Consider the following 13,136-nt stretch of genomic DNA (forward strand, 5'->3'; position numbering starts at 1 on the left):
GTGTCTTGTCTTGTCTTGTCTTGTCTTGTCTTGTCTTGTCTTGTCTTGTTCTGTCTTGTATAAAACCAATACAAACTACTACATTCAGAGTGGGCTACATCTACCGCTGATATTCTTTCACATTCTAGTCACATTCATGCTGTGACTTGTGTAGACTCTCTCTCTCTCTCTCTCTCTCTCTCTCTCTCTCTCTCTCTCTCTCTCTCTCTCTCTCTCTCTCTCTCTCTCTCTCTCAATGTTAGCAGGTTGATAACTCTGTGGACATTGAAGCAGTTTTATTGTTCAAAAGGATGGTGAAGGCAAGAATAATGCAATGAAGGACATTGATCAATTTAGCATGATTTGGACCTGTGATGATTTGTTGTGTGCTGTAATAGATGATCAACTTATCTTTTCTTTGCAAATGTTGTAATGCATGTTATTTATTTACATCTTCATTTGTCTTTTAAAGATGTAAAGTTGTAGAACGATTGTTAAAATAAAGTTCTGGTTAAAAATCAAAATCTCTCTCTCTCTCTCTCTCTCTCTCTCTCTCTCACACACACACACACACACACTACATTCAGAGTGGGCTACATCTACCGCTGATATTCTTTCACATTCTAGTCACATTCATGCTGTGACTTGTGTAGACTCTCTCTCTCTCTCTCTCTCTCTCTCTCTCTCTCTCTCTCTCTCTCGCTCGCTCTCTCTCTCTCTCTCTCTCTCTCTCTCTCTCTCTCACACACACACACACACACACACACACACACACACACACACACACACACACACACTGCGACCGAAGGTTGCATAAAAAACCTCGTAGCTTGTCTGTCTGTTTGTCTGTCTGTCTGGCTGTACAAGAACTGATGTCAGTGTGATGTCAGTGAGTCACAGTGATGTGGTACAGAATGACTCATATATGGGCATAAAAAGGATGTCACGTGACATCACTTCCTGTACTGACAGTCAGACAAGCTACGAGATTTCTCAGGGTATAAAAGTCCATAAATGGTCATTCCCAGAAAAAGAAAAAACCTTTTATGTCTGTCAGGCCCTAAGGCCTGGGTTATTATTATTACTAGCGTCTAGTCGGCGACCTGGCCAACTCGGGAACGATGTAAATAGGGAATGAATGCCCCATTATACCTGTTGTCATAGGACCCGTTTTGACCATCTGTTTGCCTGTGTCCATTTTATGTCCATATATGGAGATGACTGCAGATATAGTTCTGGGTCCATTTTATGCCCATATGCCCATATATGGAGATATCTGTCTATTTGCGTCCATTTTATGCCCATATATGGAGATCTCTGTATCTGTCTGTCTGTGTCCCTTTATGCCCGTATATGGAGATATCTGTTTATCTGCGTCCATTTTATGCCCATATATGAGATCTCTGTCGCTTTTTGTTTGTTTCTTCTTTAAGCAGAATACACAGCCTGCTTAAATCTGCATCATTCAAGTCATCCTCCCAGTCCCACGCTTTGTCGCTTGTCTTATGTTTGTCTTTGTCTCTTTTATTTTCTTTTTTGGAGCGGACCCCATGAATGCCCCACCCTTTAATGCAAACCCCAATATACCTGTTGTCATAGGACCCGTTTTGACCATCTGTTAGCCTTTGTCCCCACCCTTTAATGCAAACCCCAATATACCTGTTGTCATAGGACCCGTTTTGATATATGGAGATCTCTGCACACACAGTACCGGTTGCGGAAAACTCTGATGTCAGACATCAGCTCCCCATTCGGGGATTCATTTTATGCCCATATCTGGAGAACGCGCGTGCCGGTGGGAAGAACGGTTCTCGAGATTCACATACATACATACACATTCACCGAGATTTTTTGTTGACGAATCTGAAGCCGGTGGGACGAACGGTTCTCGAGATACGCGGGGCACATACACGCAGACAGAGATTTGTCGCATTTATAGATAGATTATGGGTATTTGGATTATTGATTATTAAGGGATTAAAGACTCCGCCACAGCAGATGGAGAAACCGGGGAGATGATGATGACGGTGATGTGATGACCGTGGAGCCGAGAGACGTCCCCGCCCCGCGGTGTCGCCATAAAAGTGCGTCCTACACGTCACCGCATCGAGTTCCTGCTGCTAGCGTAGCCTCCCCGCTGCTGCTGTCCACATTGCCTTTTGTTTTGTGTTCTGGAGTTATAGTTTGGTTAACACCCTTCGGGAAGGTGATTTGGTCTTTTTCGTTTCCTTATATTTAGCTTATTATTATTATGTCACGTTTGTGTTGTTTTGGGCCAGTGTTTTGTTGAGCCAATTATTTTGATTGTTTGTGTCACGGCGTTCTGCCGTCGGCCGCTCACAGCTACCGAGCCTATATTCAACTACATACTCCTCGCCTCTTTATTATCATATCAAAGCCTCGTAGCATGATTATATTTATTCTAGATACTGCCAACTATTTTGCTACTGCTATTTTGGATATTGTATAATGAAAAGAGAATATTTTCTGTAAACCACACTTAAACTAAAATATTGTAATAAATTATATATTTTTGCAACTTGGTTTCAGTGTGATAATATGTACTGACCTGGTCCCTAGACCGACTTTTACGGGTCGTTACAATGTCCATACATGGAGATTTCTGATGTCATAAATCCCAGGCCGAAAATGAGAATGTTAGGGTACCCCCTTATGCCCATATATGGAGATCCACAGGCATCAAACCAAGGCCCTAACTCACCAAGGCCCTGCTTGGCATTACTTACGTACGTTTTATGCCCATATATGGAGATTCCTATATTGTCAATATTAAGGACATTATTAAGGATATTATGTTATCAATATTAAGGACATATATGGGTGGCGTGTTCCTCCTTCTGTGTCATCAGCGCCCACACCCTAGGTGAGGTTGGCGATAGGGCCTTTCTGTGTGGAGTTTGCATGTTCTCCCTGTGTCTCCTAGGGTCACAAAAACACGAACAAACTTCCCCCAGAATGACAACAACTAGAATCATCAGAGAAACGCTGTGGATGGCCAAGAATTGGCACGCATGTCACCCTGAGGTTGCAAGTCACCCTGAGGTGTCTTACTAGTATGGTACAGAGCTACCACACTACTCCCACTGTCTCCCAGTGGTTGATATGGTACAGAGCTACCACACTACTCCCAGTGGTTGATATGGTACAGAGCTACCACACTACTCCAGTGGTTGATATGGTACAGAGCTACCACACTACTCCAGTGGTTGATATGGTACAGAGAGCTACCACACTACTCCCAGTGGTTGATATGGTACAGAGCTACCACACTACTCCAGTGGTTGATATGGTACAGAGCTACCACACTACTCCAGTGGTTGATATGGTACAGAGAGCTACCACACTACTCCAGTGGTTGATATGGTACAGAGAGCTACCACACTACTCCAGTGGTTGATATGGTACAGAGCTACCACACTACTCCAGTGGTTGATATGGTACAGAGCTACCACACTACTCCAGTGGTTGATATGGTACAGAGCTACCACACTACTCCCAGTGGTTGATATGGTACAGAGCTACCACACTACTCCAGTGGTTGATATGGTACAGAGAGCTACCACACTACTCCAGTGGTTGATATGGTACAGAGCTACCACACTACTCCAGTGGTTGATATGGTACAGAGAGCTACCACACTACTCCAGTGGTTGATATGGTACAGAGAGCTACCACACTACTCCAGTGGTTGATATGGTACAGAGAGCTACCACACTACTCCAGTGGTTGATATGGTACAGAGAGCTACCACACTACTCCAGTGGTTGATATGGTACAGAGAGCTACCACACTACTCCAGTGGTTGATATGGTACAGAGCTACCACACTACTCCAGTGGTTGATATGGTACAGAGCTACCACACTACTCCAGTGGTTGATATGGTACAGAGCTACCACACTACTCCAGTGGTTGATATGGTACAGAGCTACCACACTACTCCAGTGGTTGATATGGTACAGAGCTACCACACTACTCCAGTGATTGATATGGTACAGAGCACACTATGTAGCCCTTCCTGAACTTAATATATTAAGGCAGTGTTTTGCAAAACACTGCCTTAATATACTGAGTTGGTCAAACTCAAAAACTCTTATTGAAGGTTAAAGTTGGAACTACTTAAAGGAGCTATAGTCAACTTTTTCTTGAAAAACGGATGCTAAAATAAAAATTATGTTTCGAAAATATTTTATAAAAGAATAAGCTTCATATATGTGTTTCTATTCAAAAATGACCACAAAAAGCGTAAAATAATGATAAAATAATCAATTTGGCCATTGTCAGACCGACACTTTGTTTACATCCTAGTCTATAGACTAGGATGTAAACAAAGTGTCGACCCTACAATGAAAAAGTTGACTATAGCTCCTTTAAAAAGATCCATGCAAAACACTGCCTCAGAGTTTTTGAGTTTGATCCACTCAGTTACTCAAGTACAACAAATTAAGTTTAACATGCAGTTAGCTACAGACAGAATAGGCCTAGATTAAAATAAATTGCATAATGCAATGCGAGTCAGCAAGCAGTTATGAATTAATGAACAAACAAAACTAGAACGAATGATCACTTTATTTCTGACTCCAAAACTAAAATAAAATTAAAATACATCAATATTAATTGATTATAATGTTTCCACAATGTTATTTCAAATGAATTTCAATTTCAATTTCAATTGTATTAAAGTGTCAAATCATCAATCAACAAGTTTTCTCAAGACACTTTACAAAGGCTAAAGAGCCGCGAGAGAGTGAGGGGATGGGGAGGCAAGACAAGGGAAAGACAAGGGAAAGGGGGGGAGGGAGGGAAAGACAAGGGAAAGGGGGGAAGGGAGGGAGAGACAAGGGAAGCTCAGAGAGCCACTGCACATTTCAAAATTCCCAATCCCCCACCTCGCCCCCACACTCTTACTGATTGGGCAGGCACGAGGACCAATGAAATTGAATGCTGCATTCAGAACATATTCCAATGACTCTAAGTCATTTCTGCACCGTCCACAACCGGTGCGAACCGAACATAGAAGATCTACAAGCCACAACACATCGAGGCAGCAGCACGTTGTGGGCTTGTATGCTGTTAAATGTTTAGGTGGGACTCCTGAGCCACAGTAGCCTGTGATTGGGCTACTAGACCAGTATTCAGCTGATAGACAAGCCAGTGGGCCAATCATGAGATGTCTCTCTGCTCTATGGGCCGGTGCTGCTAGAAGATTGGCCCTCTCCAATTAATACTGTAACTATCCTAAAATGGTGGCCTTTTTGGGGAGGCCCACAGGCCCCTCCTCCAGAAGTGTCGAAGTGTCCTTGAGCAAGACACTGAACCCATAAATGCTCCGAGCAGGTTGGTGCCTTGCATGGTTTTCTCCACCATCGGTGTGTGAATGTGTTTTTGATTGATTGAAGAATTTATTAGCAGTTTGCAATAGAAAAAAGTACAGTTTCATGACAGCACAAATCACTGGTACAAGGTCAACTAAAAGGAGATCCTAGTAAGCTTTACGGCTTAATTACAGAGGAACCACTTTATGTATCTCATACAACATTGAAAGACAGACGGATAGAACATAGTACTTTACATAGACTAATATCAATTACAAAAGCAGAGAAAGGGGAGAAAAAAAGGGTGGGTGGTGGAAACATTTTAAGTCTTGAGTAGCATCCACCTGAAGGTGACTTTTCATACCAATTTTGAAGGATGCTAGGGTTTTGTACTCCTTTAAGGCTTGCGGAAGGGCGTTCCACATATTGGTGTTATAGCTGGAGAACAAATTAGAGTGTTAAATCTAGGTTGAACATGATTAGTGGAGCTGTCTCTGGTGTTGTGATTGTGAACATCCTTGACCTTTAAGAAGTAGTTTGTCACATGGGTATCTTGGAGGTGTAGTGTATCTTGTACACCAGGGCGGGGTTGCACCAGCTGTTACTAAGTTATAACGTAGCCTAGTTGTAACGTAAATGGCTTCTAAGTCAAGACTTACGCATTACTAAAATGTCAGGTGTTGCACCACACAAATTTGTTCTTATGTATCTCTAAGTAACAACTAAATATTTACACCACCCCTTGGGCAGCACTAAGTCTTTACTAAGTAACCTATCTCTATGGGAGACTGGGAGTAGAGCAACTACGCTACTAACGTGGCAGACGGCATTATATCGGCTATTTAATTAATTCAACAATGAAACGACCCATCTGTTTTAAAACATACATTAAGCCCAATACATTTCGCCATTTGAAAATAGCCGATCTACAAGCTCACGATGTGTCTGCTATTAATAGAGTATTTCTATATTGCAGGATTGATACTTTTTTAATTCATTTGAGTACTTTTCAACCACTGCACATACAGCACAACGGCGAATTGAACGGTGCGCTCTCTTCCCCTGTGTCTCCAAATATGCGTTGCCCTGCGTTACTTCACAACGGGGGAAAATGTATGAGGCCAATATAATTTGTGATACAATCCGTTTGCAGGGCAGTGCGCAGGGATGTGCTCGCACTGTGCACGCATAACAGTGACTTTGTGTAGGCCTACATGCCAGTGGAGAGACAGAGCTCTCTGTTGACAAAAGACGATACAAGCTTTACTAGAAACAGTTTGTTTTCATTGGATTCGGGAGCTATGACGTCATTTTATGCGACTATACATTACTTTAGGAACAGTCTACGCATTACTAGTTACGTTATGCCTTAAGCAGTCGTGGTGCAACACCTGTTAGTAACTCACTTAGTTACAAACTAACTAGTAGTTACTATGCCTCTAGTAAGGACTTTACTCCCTAACTTAGGGCAGAACTTACGTTCTGGTGGTGCAACTGGCCCCAGGTCCATTGCAAGATGCTGTACTCTGTCCGCTACTTTGAGCCACCCCACGGTTTCGTGGTGATGAACGGTAAGGTGGGCCCGAGGAGGAAAACCAAGCACGACCGTAATTTGTTCTGGGCTGTTTGGAGCTTTAACTTTAAGGCAGCTGTGGCATCGCGATACCAAACGAGCATTGTGTAATCAATGAGGGCCCCATTGAGAGCACCTCCTAGGGTCTTTTGAGATTTAATATTGATCAGCGGGGCAACCCTATGTAAGAAACAAATGTGTTGGTTGACTTTATTGATTACCTTGGTAGTAATTTTTTCACTGGATAGGTTTGCCTCCAGGATGCAACCCAGGTGGCAGATGTGTTTTTTTCTTGTTTCTTGTTTTTTTCTAACCCTAATTGTAAAGTTCTCGACTTTACTGAGTTTCTGACTAGATCCAAAGAGGATACATTCAGTTTTACCTAGGTGAATTGAAAGTCTGTTGTCATTGAGCCAGGTGCAGATCATGTTTAGTTCACAGTTAAGGACCTTTTCAACCTGCAATACGTCTCTGCCTGAGACTAGGAGAGCTGAGTCATCCGCGAACAGAAACAGATTGCAGTCACAAGCAGATGACATGTTGTTTATATATATTAAGAACAACAGTGGTCCTAGTATACTCCCTTGGGAGTGTGTGTGTGTGTGTGTGTGTGTGTGTGTGTGTGTGTGTGTGTGTGTGTGTGTGTGTGTTTGTGTGTGTGTGTGAGAGAGAGAGTGGGTGAATGCATTTAATGTACCATCTATGTAAAGTGCCATGGATATAAGGTGCTTTATAATGCATCATTTTCCCCTTAAATGCAAGATATAAGATGCAGGGGAGAGGGAGTCAAAATAGTCAAATAGTCGCCCACTTCCTGTTTGCAACAGCTCTCACTTCCTGTGCGGCAAAACTGAGACAGAGAGGAAGAACACACACACACACACACACACACACACACACACACACACACACACACACACACACACACACACACACACACAACACACACAAACACACACACACACACACACACACACACACACACACACACACACACACACACACACACACACACACACACACACGCTGCTCTCTGGTGCAGTGACCTTTTTTGGTCTGTCTCTCCTACTCCGTCTCTCTCTCAGTGAAGAGGTGTATTCTGATTGGGCCTTTTGACTCAGAGGCTTTCAGCTTGCAGGAAGAAACCAAAAACGCACAGAGAAGACATATTTGCATTTTATAACCACACCAGGGAGTCTATTAGAGCAATGTTAACTCCATAGACACATACAGAACATTATAACCACACCAGGGGGTCTATTAGAGTAATGATGACTCCATATACACATACAAAACATATTATAACCACACCTGGGGGTCTGTTAGAGTAATGTTAACTCCATAGACACATACAAAACATATTATAACCACACCTGGGGGTCTGTTAGAGTAATGTTAACTCCATAGACACATGCAAAACAGAAAAAAACACAAATCTATGGCACCACAGTAGGCCTACTACTAATGACAAATATGCCTCTTCTACAATAACTGTCTGTTTTTGTTGCCACATGATGCTGCACTGAGATGCCACCTGTTGGTCACGTTGTGTAACTGCACTTCAGTGTCCACAATGATAATGTCAATAATAAAAGTCATGAAAACACCAACACACTGACCCCAGTTTTAGAAGCACCGCACTGAGCTCATTTCATAGGTTTCCAGGAATATATGTTTTTTTTTATAATATTGTTTTTAATTACAGAAGTAATCACTTCCTTCCTTCCTTCCTTCCTTCCTTCCTTCCTTCCTTCCTTCCTTCCTTCCTTCCTTCACCCCCAGTGGGAATCAAACCCAGGACCTTCTGCTGTGAGGTAGCCTGGGATCGCTTCCAATTTCGGGCATTTGATCCGGTCGGGAGTGGATGGCGTCCTGCGTCATTTTGTCAGGACTACACTTTGGCAGGAAACACCAAACCGGAAACAGTTTTAACCCGGTTAGCGCATGCGCAAGTAGTTAGCGCATGCGCAAGTAGTTTTGTTTTAGGTTAAAACTTATTCCGGTTTCGTAGTTCCTGCCAAAGTGTAACCTTGCGTCACCAGGCTTTCTTCTGGGAGAAAGCCTGGTCTTTGTTTACTAAACAGGTTGTTTGATCCGGTGTAGACCGGATGGTATCTTACGTGATTTTGTATTCAAAACGGACTACACTTTGGCAGGAAACACCAAACCGGAAACAGTTTAAACCCTGTTTGCACATGCGCAAGTAGTTAGCGCATGCGCAAGTAGGGGTTAAACTGTTTCTGGTTTGGTGTTTCCTGCCAAAGTGTAGTCCGTTATGAATACAGAATGACGTAGAACGTCATCCGCTCCCGACCGGATCAAAAGCCCGAAATTGGAAGCCAGCCCAGGCTAGCCAAAGTGTAGTCCGTTTTGACTACAAAATGACGTAGGATGTCATCCGGTCTAGACCGGATCAACCAACCTGTTTAGTAAACGGATACCAGGCTTTCCCCCAGAAAGCCTGGCGACACGAGGTTCGCTGTGAGTCAACAACCAACTGCACCACCATACCCCCTTCTGTCAATTGCATTATAGGGGGAAAGAGTATTTAAAAAAAAAACAGACAACCTAATAGTTCTCAGTACTTTTCAGCCTTCCTAGAAATTTACTTGAGTAAGAGTAAGAGAATCTGTAGGCCTACTTATAAGTTCAGTATAAGTAAATGTAGGCTACTTGAGCACTTTCCACAACTGCAAAATAATAGCATATGTCTTCATGATACAATAGGCATGTCACTCAGTCAGTAGGCCTACTCTTTGGGTATACATATGGTAAGTACCATGTTATCATAAGTAGGCGTAACTAAGTAACAGCTGCCGAGCAGAGACAGCACAATACTTATTTTTGACTCATTTTTGGGGCGAAGTTGTTGAAACCCTTTAACAACCAGCCTGTGGGTATAATGTCCAAGGCTGCTAAATATAAAAACAAATAGTCTGCAGCTCTGAGATGATAAGCCTATGTATGTAGAAGTGGTTGGTATTAAATACTATTTAATGACCGTGGTCATAAAAGCTTCCTCTAAAAGCTAGGGTCAATGTCAAAGGCGCAGGCTGGCTCTAATACAGTTACTTATTACTTCTCTCTCTCTCTCTCTCTCTCTCTCTCACGCACGCACGCACGCACACACACACACACACACACACACACACACACACACACACACACACACACACACACACACACACACACACACACACACACACACACACCAGGTCAATGTTCAACCACATTGTGTGACTGGTAAGATATGACACCATGTTAGCCTCGGGATCCAGGCATTACTCACCTTGCTGTGTGTCTTTCTCCGTCTCTCTCACTCTCCCTCTTTCCTGTCTGTCTCCACTGAAAATGATCAATAAAGACGGGAAAAAAATGTTTTTTTCCCCTTCTCCACCAAATCTCTTTGCCAAAAATTGCCGATCTACAAGTTCATAATGGGTCACAATGCCACACGTTTCCTGAACGTGTGGCCAGAATAGGGTCTTTACACGTACACAAACACACACACACACACACACACACACACACACACACACACACACACACACACACACACACACACACACACACACACACACACACACACACGCTGCTCTCTGGTGCAGTGACCTTTTTTGGTCTGTCTCTCCTACTCCGTCTCTCTCTCAGTGAAGAGGTGTATTCTGATTGGGCCTTTTGACTCAGAGGCTTTCAGCTTTCAGGAAGAAACCAAAAACACACAGAGAAGACATATTTGCATATTATAACCACACCTGGGGGTCTGTTAGAGTAATGTTAACTCCATAGACACATACAAAACATAACCACACCTGGGGGTCTATAAGAGTAATGTTAACCACACCTGGGGGTCTATTAGAGTAATGTTAACTCCATAGACAAAAAAGACTGTAAAAAGTCTTATTTGAGATGTTCCTTTTAGGCAGGATGTTTAACTGTACTTGTACTTTACTACATTTCAATTGTATTGACTATACTTGTAGGCTCCATTTTTGTCTAATAAAATAATCAATCAATCAATCAAACAAACAAACACCTGGGGGTTTATAGAGTAATGTTAACTCCATAGACACATACAAAACAGAAAAGAAAACACAAACCTATGACACCACAGTTTTATTTACTACTAATGACAAATAATAATGCCTCTTCTACAATAACTATCTGTTTTTGTTGCCACATTATACTGCACCAAGATGCCACCTGTTGGTCAAGTTGGGTAACTGCACTTCAGTGACCACAATGATAATACCGGTAGGCTATGTCAATAATAAAAGTCATGCAAACAACAACACACTGACTGAACTGAGCCGGTTGGTTCTGGAGAATGAATACATGGAAACACATGGACCTGTACGGGTCCATTTAGAACCCACTGGAGGAACCCTGGGGGTCCCTGGGCCCCAGTTTGAGAAGCACCGCACTGAGCTCATTTCATAGGTTTACTAAAAGTGTGAGCCATCCTTTCTTTAGGTTTCCAGGAATATGTGATTAATTACAGAAGAAAATGAACTTTTACAGGGTATTATTGACAGTCACTGACCTTACAGGTCCTGTACAGTAGGCCTACGTACGTTCAGGTGGGGTCCTGTGTGAGAACTAATACATTGAAATTAAATTATTAATACAATATTAAAACCATTTAATTTTGTTGAGAGGACCCTCAAGGACCTGTAATCCATTAAGACACTTGGGGCTCTATTATGATCCAGGTCTTATGCCTTTGCCTTTTTTTTCTCTCTTTTTTTTTGTTACTATATATACATATTTATTTCAAATAGCTGATCTGCAAGCTAACAACGTGCAGATGTAGATCAGCATTTGAAGTATTTAAAAATGTTTTTCAAAATTGTTTAAAAAGAAAAAGGCAAAGAAGTTAAGGCATAAAGCATAAGACCTGGATCATAATAGAGCCCTAGATGTTATATGAGATACATAAAGTGGTTCCTGTGTAAATAAGCCTTAAAGTTTACCAGGATCTCCTTTTAGTTTACCTTGTACCAGTGGTTTGTGCTGTTATGGAACTACTTTTTCCTATTGCAAACTTCTACATTCTTCAATCAATCAATCAATCAATCAATCAATCAATCAATCAATCAATCAATCAATCAATCAATCAATCAATTATAGCCTTTCTTGATCCAAGGCTATTAGTGTATACAGTGTGATATTCATGGCAGGTCTACTACATTATAATTCACTGTATTTTAGTTTACATAAAGTGTAATATTCATGGCAGGTCTACTACATTATAATTCATTGTATATTAGTTTACATAAAGTGTAATATTCATGGCAGGTCTACTACATTATAATTCATTGTATATTAGTTTACATAAAGTGTGATATTCATGGCAGGTCTACTACATTATAATTCATTGTATATTAGTTTACATAAAGTGTGATATTCATGGCAGGTCTACTACATTATAATTCATTGTATATTAGTTTACATAAAGTGTAATATTCAGGTCTACTACATTATAATTCATTGTATATTAGTTTACATAATGTGTGATGTTCATGGCAGGTCTACTACATTATAATTCATTGGGAGTTTGTTTTTGTTTGGTTAAAATAATGTTTCCAGTTTGTTTATGATCTAAAGCAGCATTTCTGCTAGGTCTACTTCTGCGTGGAACTCCGGGGCAGTGCACTGTGTTTCAACCCGGACAAGATAGAGGGGAGGACGGGAAGCGTTTCCGTCCCTCTCTCTCGTCCGGGTTGAAACACAGCGTAAACAGAAACAGAGCAGAGAGCGAACGAACACTGCGTTTTTTCACTGTGTTATAAATACAATAACTTTTCACTCACAAAGCTTTGTGGAGGAGAGAGAGTCGTTGCACAACAGTCTGTGGAAAGAGGGACGTCACAGGCTGGCTCCTTGCGAGGAAAGGTATGTTTTTTATTATTTTATTTTTATTATTATTATTATTATTATTTTTTTACAACCAACGGGACAAATGGTTGATTTGTGTATGATGTCTGTGGATGTGAAATAGGCTCGGGCTGCTAGAATGAAGTGCTGCTACTATGATAGACTGAGCAGGGATCAGATTACTGCAGCACAATACATCCATTATAGCCGCAAATTGCAACACTAGATTTCTTTTTTAAATTGTTGTTGTTCGGAAGCGCTCGTCTTCTATAACGCCATGTCCCGTGGCGCTGCCTCCTGCATTATGTGACATTTAGTACCAGTTGGTACACAGGACCGCTGAGTGACTTCCCACAAGCGCTTCCAAACTCCA

The sequence above is a fragment of the Nannobrachium achirus genome, assembly GCF_963921795.1.
Source record: "Nannobrachium achirus genome assembly, chromosome: 10".
Classification (NCBI taxonomy): domain Eukaryota; kingdom Metazoa; phylum Chordata; class Actinopteri; order Myctophiformes; family Myctophidae; genus Nannobrachium; species Nannobrachium achirus.